This window comes from Theropithecus gelada, chromosome 13 (genome assembly GCF_003255815.1).
Source record: "Theropithecus gelada isolate Dixy chromosome 13, Tgel_1.0, whole genome shotgun sequence".
NCBI lineage: Eukaryota > Metazoa > Chordata > Mammalia > Primates > Cercopithecidae > Theropithecus > Theropithecus gelada.
Genome location: NC_037681.1, coordinates 30,469,041 through 30,478,497, shown reverse-complemented (window position 1 = coordinate 30,478,497; position 9,457 = coordinate 30,469,041).

Genomic DNA, 9,457 nt, shown 5'->3' with positions numbered 1-9,457 from the left:
CGGCCGAAGGTTCCTCTTAGGGACTGCAGTGACCTCCTGCAACCTGTGTGCCCATGGGGGATCTCCCTGGGGGGCGGGAAAGTAGTGCCAGCCCATTCTAGGAGCTGGGCAGGGGCAGGTGGACCACTGCCTGCTGGGAGGCCGAGGAGCCTCAGCCTGGGAAGGGCACAGACCCAAGGGACCTGGTGCAGACGGGAGGCTCTTTGGGGTGGCCTGGTGGATGCCACTTCCTACGTTTGCTTACTGAGTCCTGTCCCAGACCTGAAGAACAAGAATTGCCAGAAGGGAGGGGAGAGTGGGTAGAAGCCGAGAACCGACTTTGGTGCCGTTTACCCTGCAATCAACATGCAATCGGGGAACCCCCTGCCCAAGGGCTACAAAGCATCAGGCTGGAGACAGGGAAGATCTCAGAACACAGAAGCCAGGCAGAGGCGGGTGGTGTCTGGAGGCTTGCATGGCAGGCAGTAGTTTCTGCCCAGGACCCTGCTTCCCTCCCCTAAGGCCGGGGGAGGGCCAAGATGACCTCCCCACATTCCTGCCCCACACCCTCAGGCAGGTGTGAGAGGTGTGCAAGTCATCAGCTCCCCCTACACCTCCCACCCTCGGCTCTGTGCCCCTGGGTCCTCAAGTATTGATCAAGGCAGAGCGAGGGGCTGCGGGTCACCAGGGCCTCATGTATCTGGTCCTGCTTTCAGGAAGCCTTCCCTCTCTGGGCCTCAGTTTCTCCATCTGGCCCATGTGGTGCGGTGGGACCGGCCCCTGCTCTGAAGGCGGACAGCCCTGTGCCCCTGCTGCGGGTCTCTGGGAAGATCGCTTGGGCCTCAGGCTTCCTCAGGGCAGATGAGGGGCTCACCTGTCACTCTTGTGTTGGGGACAGGTGTGCAGGAGGGGGTGCCTGGGAGCCTGTGCCACGCTGCAGGGAGCAGAGAAGTGGCTGGGGTGGTGGTTGTGGGCACTAATCAGGGGCAGAGGTCAGAGTCTCTTTTGGGAGGGGTGTGGCCCACGGACACCATCCTATCGGCCGCCAGAGTAAGTGGGTCACTGAACCTCAGCCCTCATGACAAATGACATTCAGGGAAAGCTGGGAGCACCGGCGCGGTGTGGGGCGGGGGCTTCTGAGGCCTGCGGGCCTTGGGCGCAACAGAGACTCTGGTCCCACACCTGGCCCTGCTCAGGGGCACAAGGCCCCGTGCCTGCTCTCCAGAGCGGCCCTTTAAACCCAGAGCAAGGAGAGGGAACGGGGTGGGAGCCTGCCAGCGACATGTGACTCGTGGAAACTTCAGAGGCCTGGAATCATCTGGAAGCCAGAGCTGGAAGTGGGGGAAAGGTCGCAGCATCATGCCAGCTGTGGGGCTGTGGCCAAGGCCAGTGGGAGAAAGGTGGCTGGTGGCCAGCTGGGCCAGACACACACAGGCCAGTCCCGGCCTGGCCGCCAGCCACCAGGGCCGGCTACACAGACCTGCGGACAGGCCTGGCTGGCTTCTGGTCTCCAGGGCAGGTGCAGGCCAGCGTGGGGAGGGAGAGCTGTGGGCCGTGGAAAGAGGAGGCCCCATGACAGCACCTCCCTCTTCCTGCTTGGAAAGGCTCCTCCAGGCCCCAGCCCTTGCTGTCCCAACAGGAGGGCATTCTGGGGCCATGCCAGGGTGTGATGGCTGGAGGGGAGGAGTTGGCTGGACAGGGGTTTGGTGGCTGTGGGGTCCCCCCATGGGGCCCCTGCTAACCATCCAGCCCTCCTCACCCATGGGCAGGGACTTGGAGGAGAGAGGCAGGGGGAGGAAGGAGAGCAGCGGACCGTGCTCGTCCCTCAGCTAGGCCTGTCCCCTCCAGGCCACGGCCAGGACTGCACAGCCCCCACCCAGCGCAGGTGCCAGGCGCTCCGCCAGGCCCAGGGTGCTGAGCTGCTAGGTTGTTTCCAGATTGCTGCTGAGTTTGTTTCAACAGCAGATGCGGAAGCCCGGCTCCTGCCACCGCGTCCTAGTGCCCTTCCAAAACCGCCTGCTGTGGACAGAAGCAGTTGCATACACAGAGGATTCCAGAACAACCAGAGGCAAGCCCTGGACAGGGAGAGCAGGAGGGGCTGCGGGCATTGGGCTTGGCTGGCAGTCCGTAGGTATTCACCAGGGCAAGGGTGAGGGGGCACTCTCACCAGGGAGCTGTGCAGGCAGAGGTGGGCAAAGGCAGAGCCGTGTCCACAGGGACCCATGGGGAGGGAGTTGCCGTCTCACACAGAGACGTGGTCCTGCCAACTCTGGATGCAGGCAGACTGGAGTTGGGGGAAGCCGGGAGAGGGAGACAGCTGTTTTCAGGTAGACAGAGATCCAGGTCATCTTTTCACAAAAAAAACCCAGCTTCGTTGAGATATAATTCATATACAATGAACTGCACCTACTCAAAGTGTACCATTTGGTAAGTTTTCACGTCTGCACTCCTGAAACTGTCCTCACATCAGATACCGAGCATCTCCATCACCCTCACAGGGTTCTTCGAGCCCCATTTTACTCCCACTCTCCCGCCCCGCCCCCAGCCCAGGCAGCCTCCCTTCTTTCTGTCGCCATAGATCAGTTTGCGTTTTCTAAAGTTGTAGATGATTGGGCCACGTGGAACGTGTTCTTTTTGTCTGGCTTCTTGAGTTCCGCAGTTATTTTGAGATTCATGTTTCTGTGTGGTCAGTGGTTTGTTCCTCTCACTGAGTGGCATCCATTGTATTCTTCAGCTCCTGCGGGAGCCTTGAAAACCAAAAGCCACAATCACAGCAACAACCAGCAGCCTGGAAGCCCCAGAAGTGGCACATCGGGGTGGGAGCTCCTTCGAAGGCTTAATCCGGAGAACTGTCGTTATTTTGCCGTCTGGTGGTTCCCTGGAAAACCCTGCTTGCAAGGCTGCCCTCATTTGACCTGCCCGGGAGCTCCCCCAGTAAGAAAAGCCTTTTTCCCAAGGGGATTTGTCAAAAACGATTTGGAAGAAATTACCTAATTTCATGGCTGAGGAGGCACATGGCAGCTGGAGTAGACACTGGGCTCACCACAAGGCTTAGGAGGAAAAACCGGGCAGTGAAAGGTGCAGAGGTGCGTTCAGAGGCTCCAACATGTTCCCGGCTCCTAGGAGGCCGTGCACACTCCCAGGCACCCGGGAGGCCGTGCACATTCCTGGGCTGTGGACATGCTCAGGAAGGACCTGGAGCGGCTGAGATCTCATCTCTGGGTGATCTTGAGGCTCTGAGCAGTAGGAAGTGCAGGCTAAGGCAGAGATGCCGCTGGCCTGGCTCAGTGTTGAAGGTACCCCAGCACCCCACAGAGCTCTTGGCAAGGACTGGGAAGCTTTGGTGTCGAAGGCCATCTCTGTCCAATCATTAGCCACCCACCGCACTGCTGAGTGGAGGTTGCAGGGTCCACACAACACAGAAAGTAGACTCCGGAATTAGTCCAGAGAAGTCACTAATCAAACAAAACTGCAGCCACAAAACCTGGGGAAAGGGAGAATCTGATTTCCACGGTAGCCACATTATGTTACCTAAAATGTCCAGTTATTAACAAAAACTTACCAGACATGCAAATAAACAAAAAAGTACGGCCCATGTACAGGGGAGAAATCAACAGAAACTTCCTGAAATATCCCAGAGACTGGATTTATTAGACAGAGACATTAAATCTGAGGTTTAAAATATGCTAAAGAAAATAAAGGAAAGCATGTCTAAAGAATGAAAAGAAAATACGAGGACGATGATCTCACTGCATAGCACCTCTGAGGTGCCGTCTGCAGGCCAGAGCCACCCCGCCCTCCAAAAGTTGCCTGCAAACAGCTACCAGATTAGAAATCAGGCTGGGGAGGCACTAGGAGCCCCCTCAAGTCTAAGGGAGCTGGAATGAAAGCTGCAGCCAGCCTGGCCTCCGAGGAGGTGGTGGCCGCAGGCGGAGGGGGCAGTCCTCGGGCACTGTTGAGCTGGGCACACCCTGCTTTGAGGCTGGATCCAAAAGAACAAAAATGACAAAGAGCCCGGCACAGTGGCTCACATTTGTAATCCCAGCCGCTCAGAAGGCCGAGGCAGGAGGATTGCTTGAGGCTAGGAGTTCGAGATCAGCCTGAGCAACATAGTGAGACCCTGTCTCTCCAAAATAATAATATTAATAATAATAATAATAATAATAATAATAAGCTAGGCTTGCCCCTGTAGTCCTAGCTACTTGGGAGGCCGAGGAGGGAGATCTCCTGAGCCCAGGAGTTCGAGGCCGCAGTGAGCTATGACCACACCACTGTATTCCAGCCTGGGTGACAGAGCGAGACCTTGTCAAGGAAAAAAAAAAAAGGAGCTGGGTATTGGGTGTGGGACAGAAACTGCAAAGGGCACAGCCTTTGTACACCGTGCAGGGCTCTGGGGACAGTCAAGAGATTGCCGCTCTGTCTGCTGCTGTGACGAGTCACTGCCCACAACCCTGGGGATGACGATCCTGCCTGGTCAGCTCTGCCCTGTCTGCCTCAAGGTGCCAGAGCGGCCTGAGGGCGGGGTTCTCCTCTCCTTTGGTCTCTCTCAGGGGCTGCTTCCAGAGGGGCTATTGGTCTCAGGGGCACCCTGGCAGCCTCACCCCCAGCCTGCACGGCCTGCAGGATGTTTGCTTACTCTTATCAAGACCAACCCTGTGAACAGAGCCAAGTGCTTCGTGTGGGCGCCTGGCAACTGGGCCACCCTGCTGGCTGCCATGCTCTCCCTGTGCTCTGTCTGCAGTGACAGGGAGGGAGTCCACCGACCCACACAGGCCTGATGGGACAAAGACAAGGGAGGGGGAGGCCAGGGGGAAACCTAGCCAGCTAGGGGTGGGGAGCAGCTGCAGAGAGGCTGCCACAGGCCCTGGGAGGCTGTGGGAGGCAGGGCCTCTGCCCAGGTACCCTCCTTACCCCATGACTGAGACCAAGCTCTGGGCAAACAGACCACTCCTAGCGCCCACCCTGGGAGCAGGACCACCCCTAGACACTACCCAGGGATACAGAGTGGGGAAGGCAGTCTGTCCACCCCCGAAATGAGCATTCTTTGACCTTGGCTGCAGTGATATTAATTTTAGGTGTCAACTTGCTGTATTACGGAATACCTGGAAACTCGGTAAAGCCTTGTTTTCGGGTGTATCTGTGAGGGTGTTTCCAGAGACTGGCGTGTGAGTCTGAGTGGGCTGGGTGGGGAAGACCTGCCCTCAGCGTGGGCGGGCGGTATCCACTCTGCGGGGGGGACCACTCTGCAGGAGCTGAGGCACACCCTTCCTGTCCTTGGAGAACTCCAGGATCCTTCTCCTTTGGACCTATGCCTGTGGTGCCCGGGCTCTCACGCCTTTGGCCTTGGACTGAAAGTTACACCATCAGCTTCCCTGGTTCTTTGACTTTCACACTTGGACAGGGCCAAGCTGTCAACATCCCAGGGCTCCAGCCTGCAGTCGGCCTGTCGTGGGACTTCTCAGCCTCCATAAATGTGGGGCCCAACTCCCCTCATTAATCCTCTATCTCTCTATCATCTATCATCTATCTATCAATCTATCATCTATCTCATCTATCCCTTATCTATCTATCATCTATCTCATCTATCCCTCATCTATCAATCTACCATCTATCTCATCTATCCCTCATCTATCTATCTATCTATCATCTATCTCATCTATCTATCCCTCATCCATCTATCTATCCCTCATCTATCTATCTATCTATCTATCTATCTATCTATCTATCTATCTATCTATCACCCATCTATCTGAAAGAGAGAGAGAGATGATAGAAGTTGGTTTACCATGACCTCCCATCTGCAAACTGTAGAACCAGGGGAGCTCATTCACTCTGAGTCTGAGACTGAGAACTTGGGGATGGAGGTGGGCAGGGAGGGGAGGGTGGGGCAAATCCTGGTCCCATTCAGAAGGCCTGAGAACCAACAGCACCGGTGTCTAAGGCAGGAGAAGAAGAGTTTTCTGGCTCAAGAAGAAAGTGAATTCACCCTTCCTCGGTCTCTTTGTGCTATTCAGGTCCTCAAAGGATTGAGGGCCATCCGCCCACATGGGTGGAGGTGACTCCTCCTCAGTCTACTCATTCAGATGCCGGTTTCTTCTGGAAACATCCTCACAGATGCTCAGAAATGAGGTTTCACTAGCGACCTGGGCATCCCTCAGCCCCTCGCTCACCCCTTGTCAACTTAGCACCCATTTGCATGTCCTTAAACCTCACTTAATCTCCAAATGAAGGCAATAACGAGGTCATCATAGAGCCCTTGGATGTTCAGTCTTCTCCTGGTATCCCATACTCTAAATATTATGATGTGAAATTAACCATACTTAACCACTGACAGAAAGCCAACATGTGTATGTTACATGCTAAGGGGATCAGAGAAGAATGGAAACAAAGCTATTTGAGTACTGTATGTATACCACGAATGTATTCAAAACTAAGGAGGAAACACTCATGACAATGGCGGTCCTATTTCTGTGTGGGGTCGGAGCTGGGCTTTATTCCTGCTTTCTGCCACTCTCCATCCTGCACTGCCTTCGCCTTCAGGAAGCCCCTCAGCTGGCTGCAACTCTCTATACCTGGTGGGATGACCCCACCTTTATTCCTGTGAAGGGTCTGGGCCTTTGGTAATCCTGCCTGGAATCAGTTGTTGCAATTTCCCATCGACAGTAATCACAGAGCACGGGAATATTAAGAGGCGCCCTCAGAGATTGCTAGCATTCCAGACATCCTCTTTCTCACCTCCTTTGTGCAGGAATGTCCAATTTCCCCTTGTAGTCTGGCTCTGCCAGCCATAGCTCTCTTCCTTTGCCTGTTGACTCAGAGGAATGAGGACCCCAAAGTACCCAGTGGCAGTCTTAACTTACAGTTTCATGGAATCGTTGTTGTGTGTCCTGGTAAAAGCATTTCTCCCTCAAGAATTAAGACCACTAGGCCAGCAGAGCATGAAGTTGTGGGAACGAGAAGCAAATATTTGGCTAGCAGGTAACTAGGGGTAATGGTGAGTGATGCCACTCCCATTCCCAACCCTTGATTCCTGGATGCACGAATCCTGGCTATGGGACAAACAGCATCATCCATTGGATGTGGATTTGGAGCAGGCACAGCCTTCCAGAGAACCTTGCCCCAGCCCTGCAGGTATTGCCACCTAGCTGGTGCTGTAACTGTGGCTTCAGAAGGCCATTCCACTGTCCTATCAAGCCAGCTGCTTCAGGATGATGGGGAACATGGTAAGGCCAGCAAGTCCCATGAGCATGGGCCCACTGCCAAACCTCTCTGGCTATGAAGTGAGTTCCTTAGTCAGAAGCAATGCTTTGTGGAGTAGCATGAAGGTGAGAATGAGGCATTCTGTAAGTGCACAGATGGCAGTTTGGGCAGAGGCACTGTGCTCAGGGAAGGCAAATCCATATTCAGAGTAAGTGTCTCCAGGAAGGACAAAACGCAGCCCCTTCCATGATGGAAATGGTCCAATGTAATCAACCTGCCCCAAGGTAGCTGGCTGATCACCCTGGGGAACGATGCCCTATCAGGGCTCCTTGTTGGCCTCTGTTGCTGGAAGATGGGGCACTCAGCGGTGGCTGTAGCCAGATCGGGCTTGGTGAGTGGAGGTCCATGTTGCTGAGCCCACGCACAGCCTCCATCCCTGCCGCCACGGCTGCTTTGTTCATGAGCCCATCCACAGAACAGGTCATCTTCTCCACCTGCTGATTAAAGTCCTCCTCTTCTGAGGTCACTCTTTGTTGAGCATTTACATGGGAGAAAAGTATCTTCATATTTTTGCTAATTTGGAGAGGTTTTACCTCTTCCCCATATTTCTTTGTCATCAATTTTCTAATCAAGCTCCTTCCAAGTTCCTATGTAGCCAAACCATTGCCATGAATATAACCCACATCTGGCCATTTCTCCTTCCACACAAAGTGAATGGGCAGTTGCACTGCTTGGAGTTCTGCCCACTGGGAGGATGTCCCAGAGAGGGGCTGGGGTGCTGCCACTGTCCACCCTCAGGTGGTGTCCGTATATGATGCAGAACCATCTGCAAAGCAGCCAGAGTCTTCTCTTCCTCTGTCAACTGAATGCAGGGCACTCCCCATGAGGCCATAGGTGCAGGCTGGGAGACAGAAGGCAGGGCAGCAGGGGTGAGGACCAGGAGCATCTGGGCCACTTCTTCACGTAACTTGCTTGTGCCTTCAGGGCCTGCTGGGGCCCGGTCCTGTAGTCACCACTTCCATTTCATGACAGTGTTACTGTGCACACCCAACTTTATGGCCTGGAGGTTCAGATCACACCCGGGTCATGATGGGCAGCTTGGGTCGCATAGTAGCTTTGTGGCCCCTGGTCAAGCGTTTAGTTTTTACTAAGGCCCAGTAGCAGGCCAAAAGCTGTCTCTTGAAAGGAGAGTAACCATCTGCAGATGACAGCAGGGCCTTGCTCCAAAATCCTAAAGGCTTGCACTGGGGTTCACCAATGGTGGCCACCAGATAGCGTCCCTATCTGCCGCTGACACTTGGAGCCCCATTGATCTGCTGGATCATATAGTCCAAGTGGCAGAGCAGCTTGCACAGCAGCCTGGCCCTGCTGCAGAGCCTGCCTTAGCTATGGGCTCCACTCCAAACTAGCAGCTTTTGGGGTCACTTGGTAAACAGGCTGGAGTAACACACCCCAATGAAGAATGTATTGCCTCCAAAATCCAAAGATGCCCACTAGATATCGTGCCTCTTTCTTGGTTGTAGGAAGGGCCAGATGCAACTTCTCCTTGAGAAGCGTTACCTTGACATACCCCACACCACCGAGCTCCTAGACATTTCACTGAGGAAACGGCCCCTGAATTTTAGTTGGATTTATTTCCCACCCTCTGATACGCAAATATGTTTCCAGTAAGTCAAGAGGGGTTGCTACTTCATGCTTACCAGGTCCAGTCAGCATGATGTCATCAATGTATTAGACCCATGTGACATCTTGTAGGAGGGAGAGATCAAGATCCCTGTGCGCTAAAGTGCGATGTGGGGCTGGAGAGCGGATGTGCCCCTAGCAGAGAAGGGGGGCTGCTGGCCTTGTCAGCCGAAAGCAAACTGCTTCTCGTGGGCCTGGGGGACAAGTACGAAGAAAAAGGCATTTGCCAGATCAATAGCTGCGTACAGTACCAGGTACTGGGAAATGTGGTAATTTACTTAAGCAATAAAACCACACCTGGTACAGCTGCTGCAGCTGCAGCCACCACTGAGTTAAGATTATGATAATCCACTGTCATTCTTCAAGATCGATTTGTCTTCTGCACAGGCCAAATAGAACCGAGTGAGGATGTGTTGGGAATCACCATCTCCGCATCTTTCTTTTATTATTATTATTATTGTTGTTTTCTACATTTAAAAAAAATTTTTTTATTATACTTTAAGTTCTAGGGTGCATGTGCCCAACGTGCAGGTTTGTTACATATGTATACATGTGCCACGTTGGTGTGCCACACCCATTAAACATCTCTGCATCT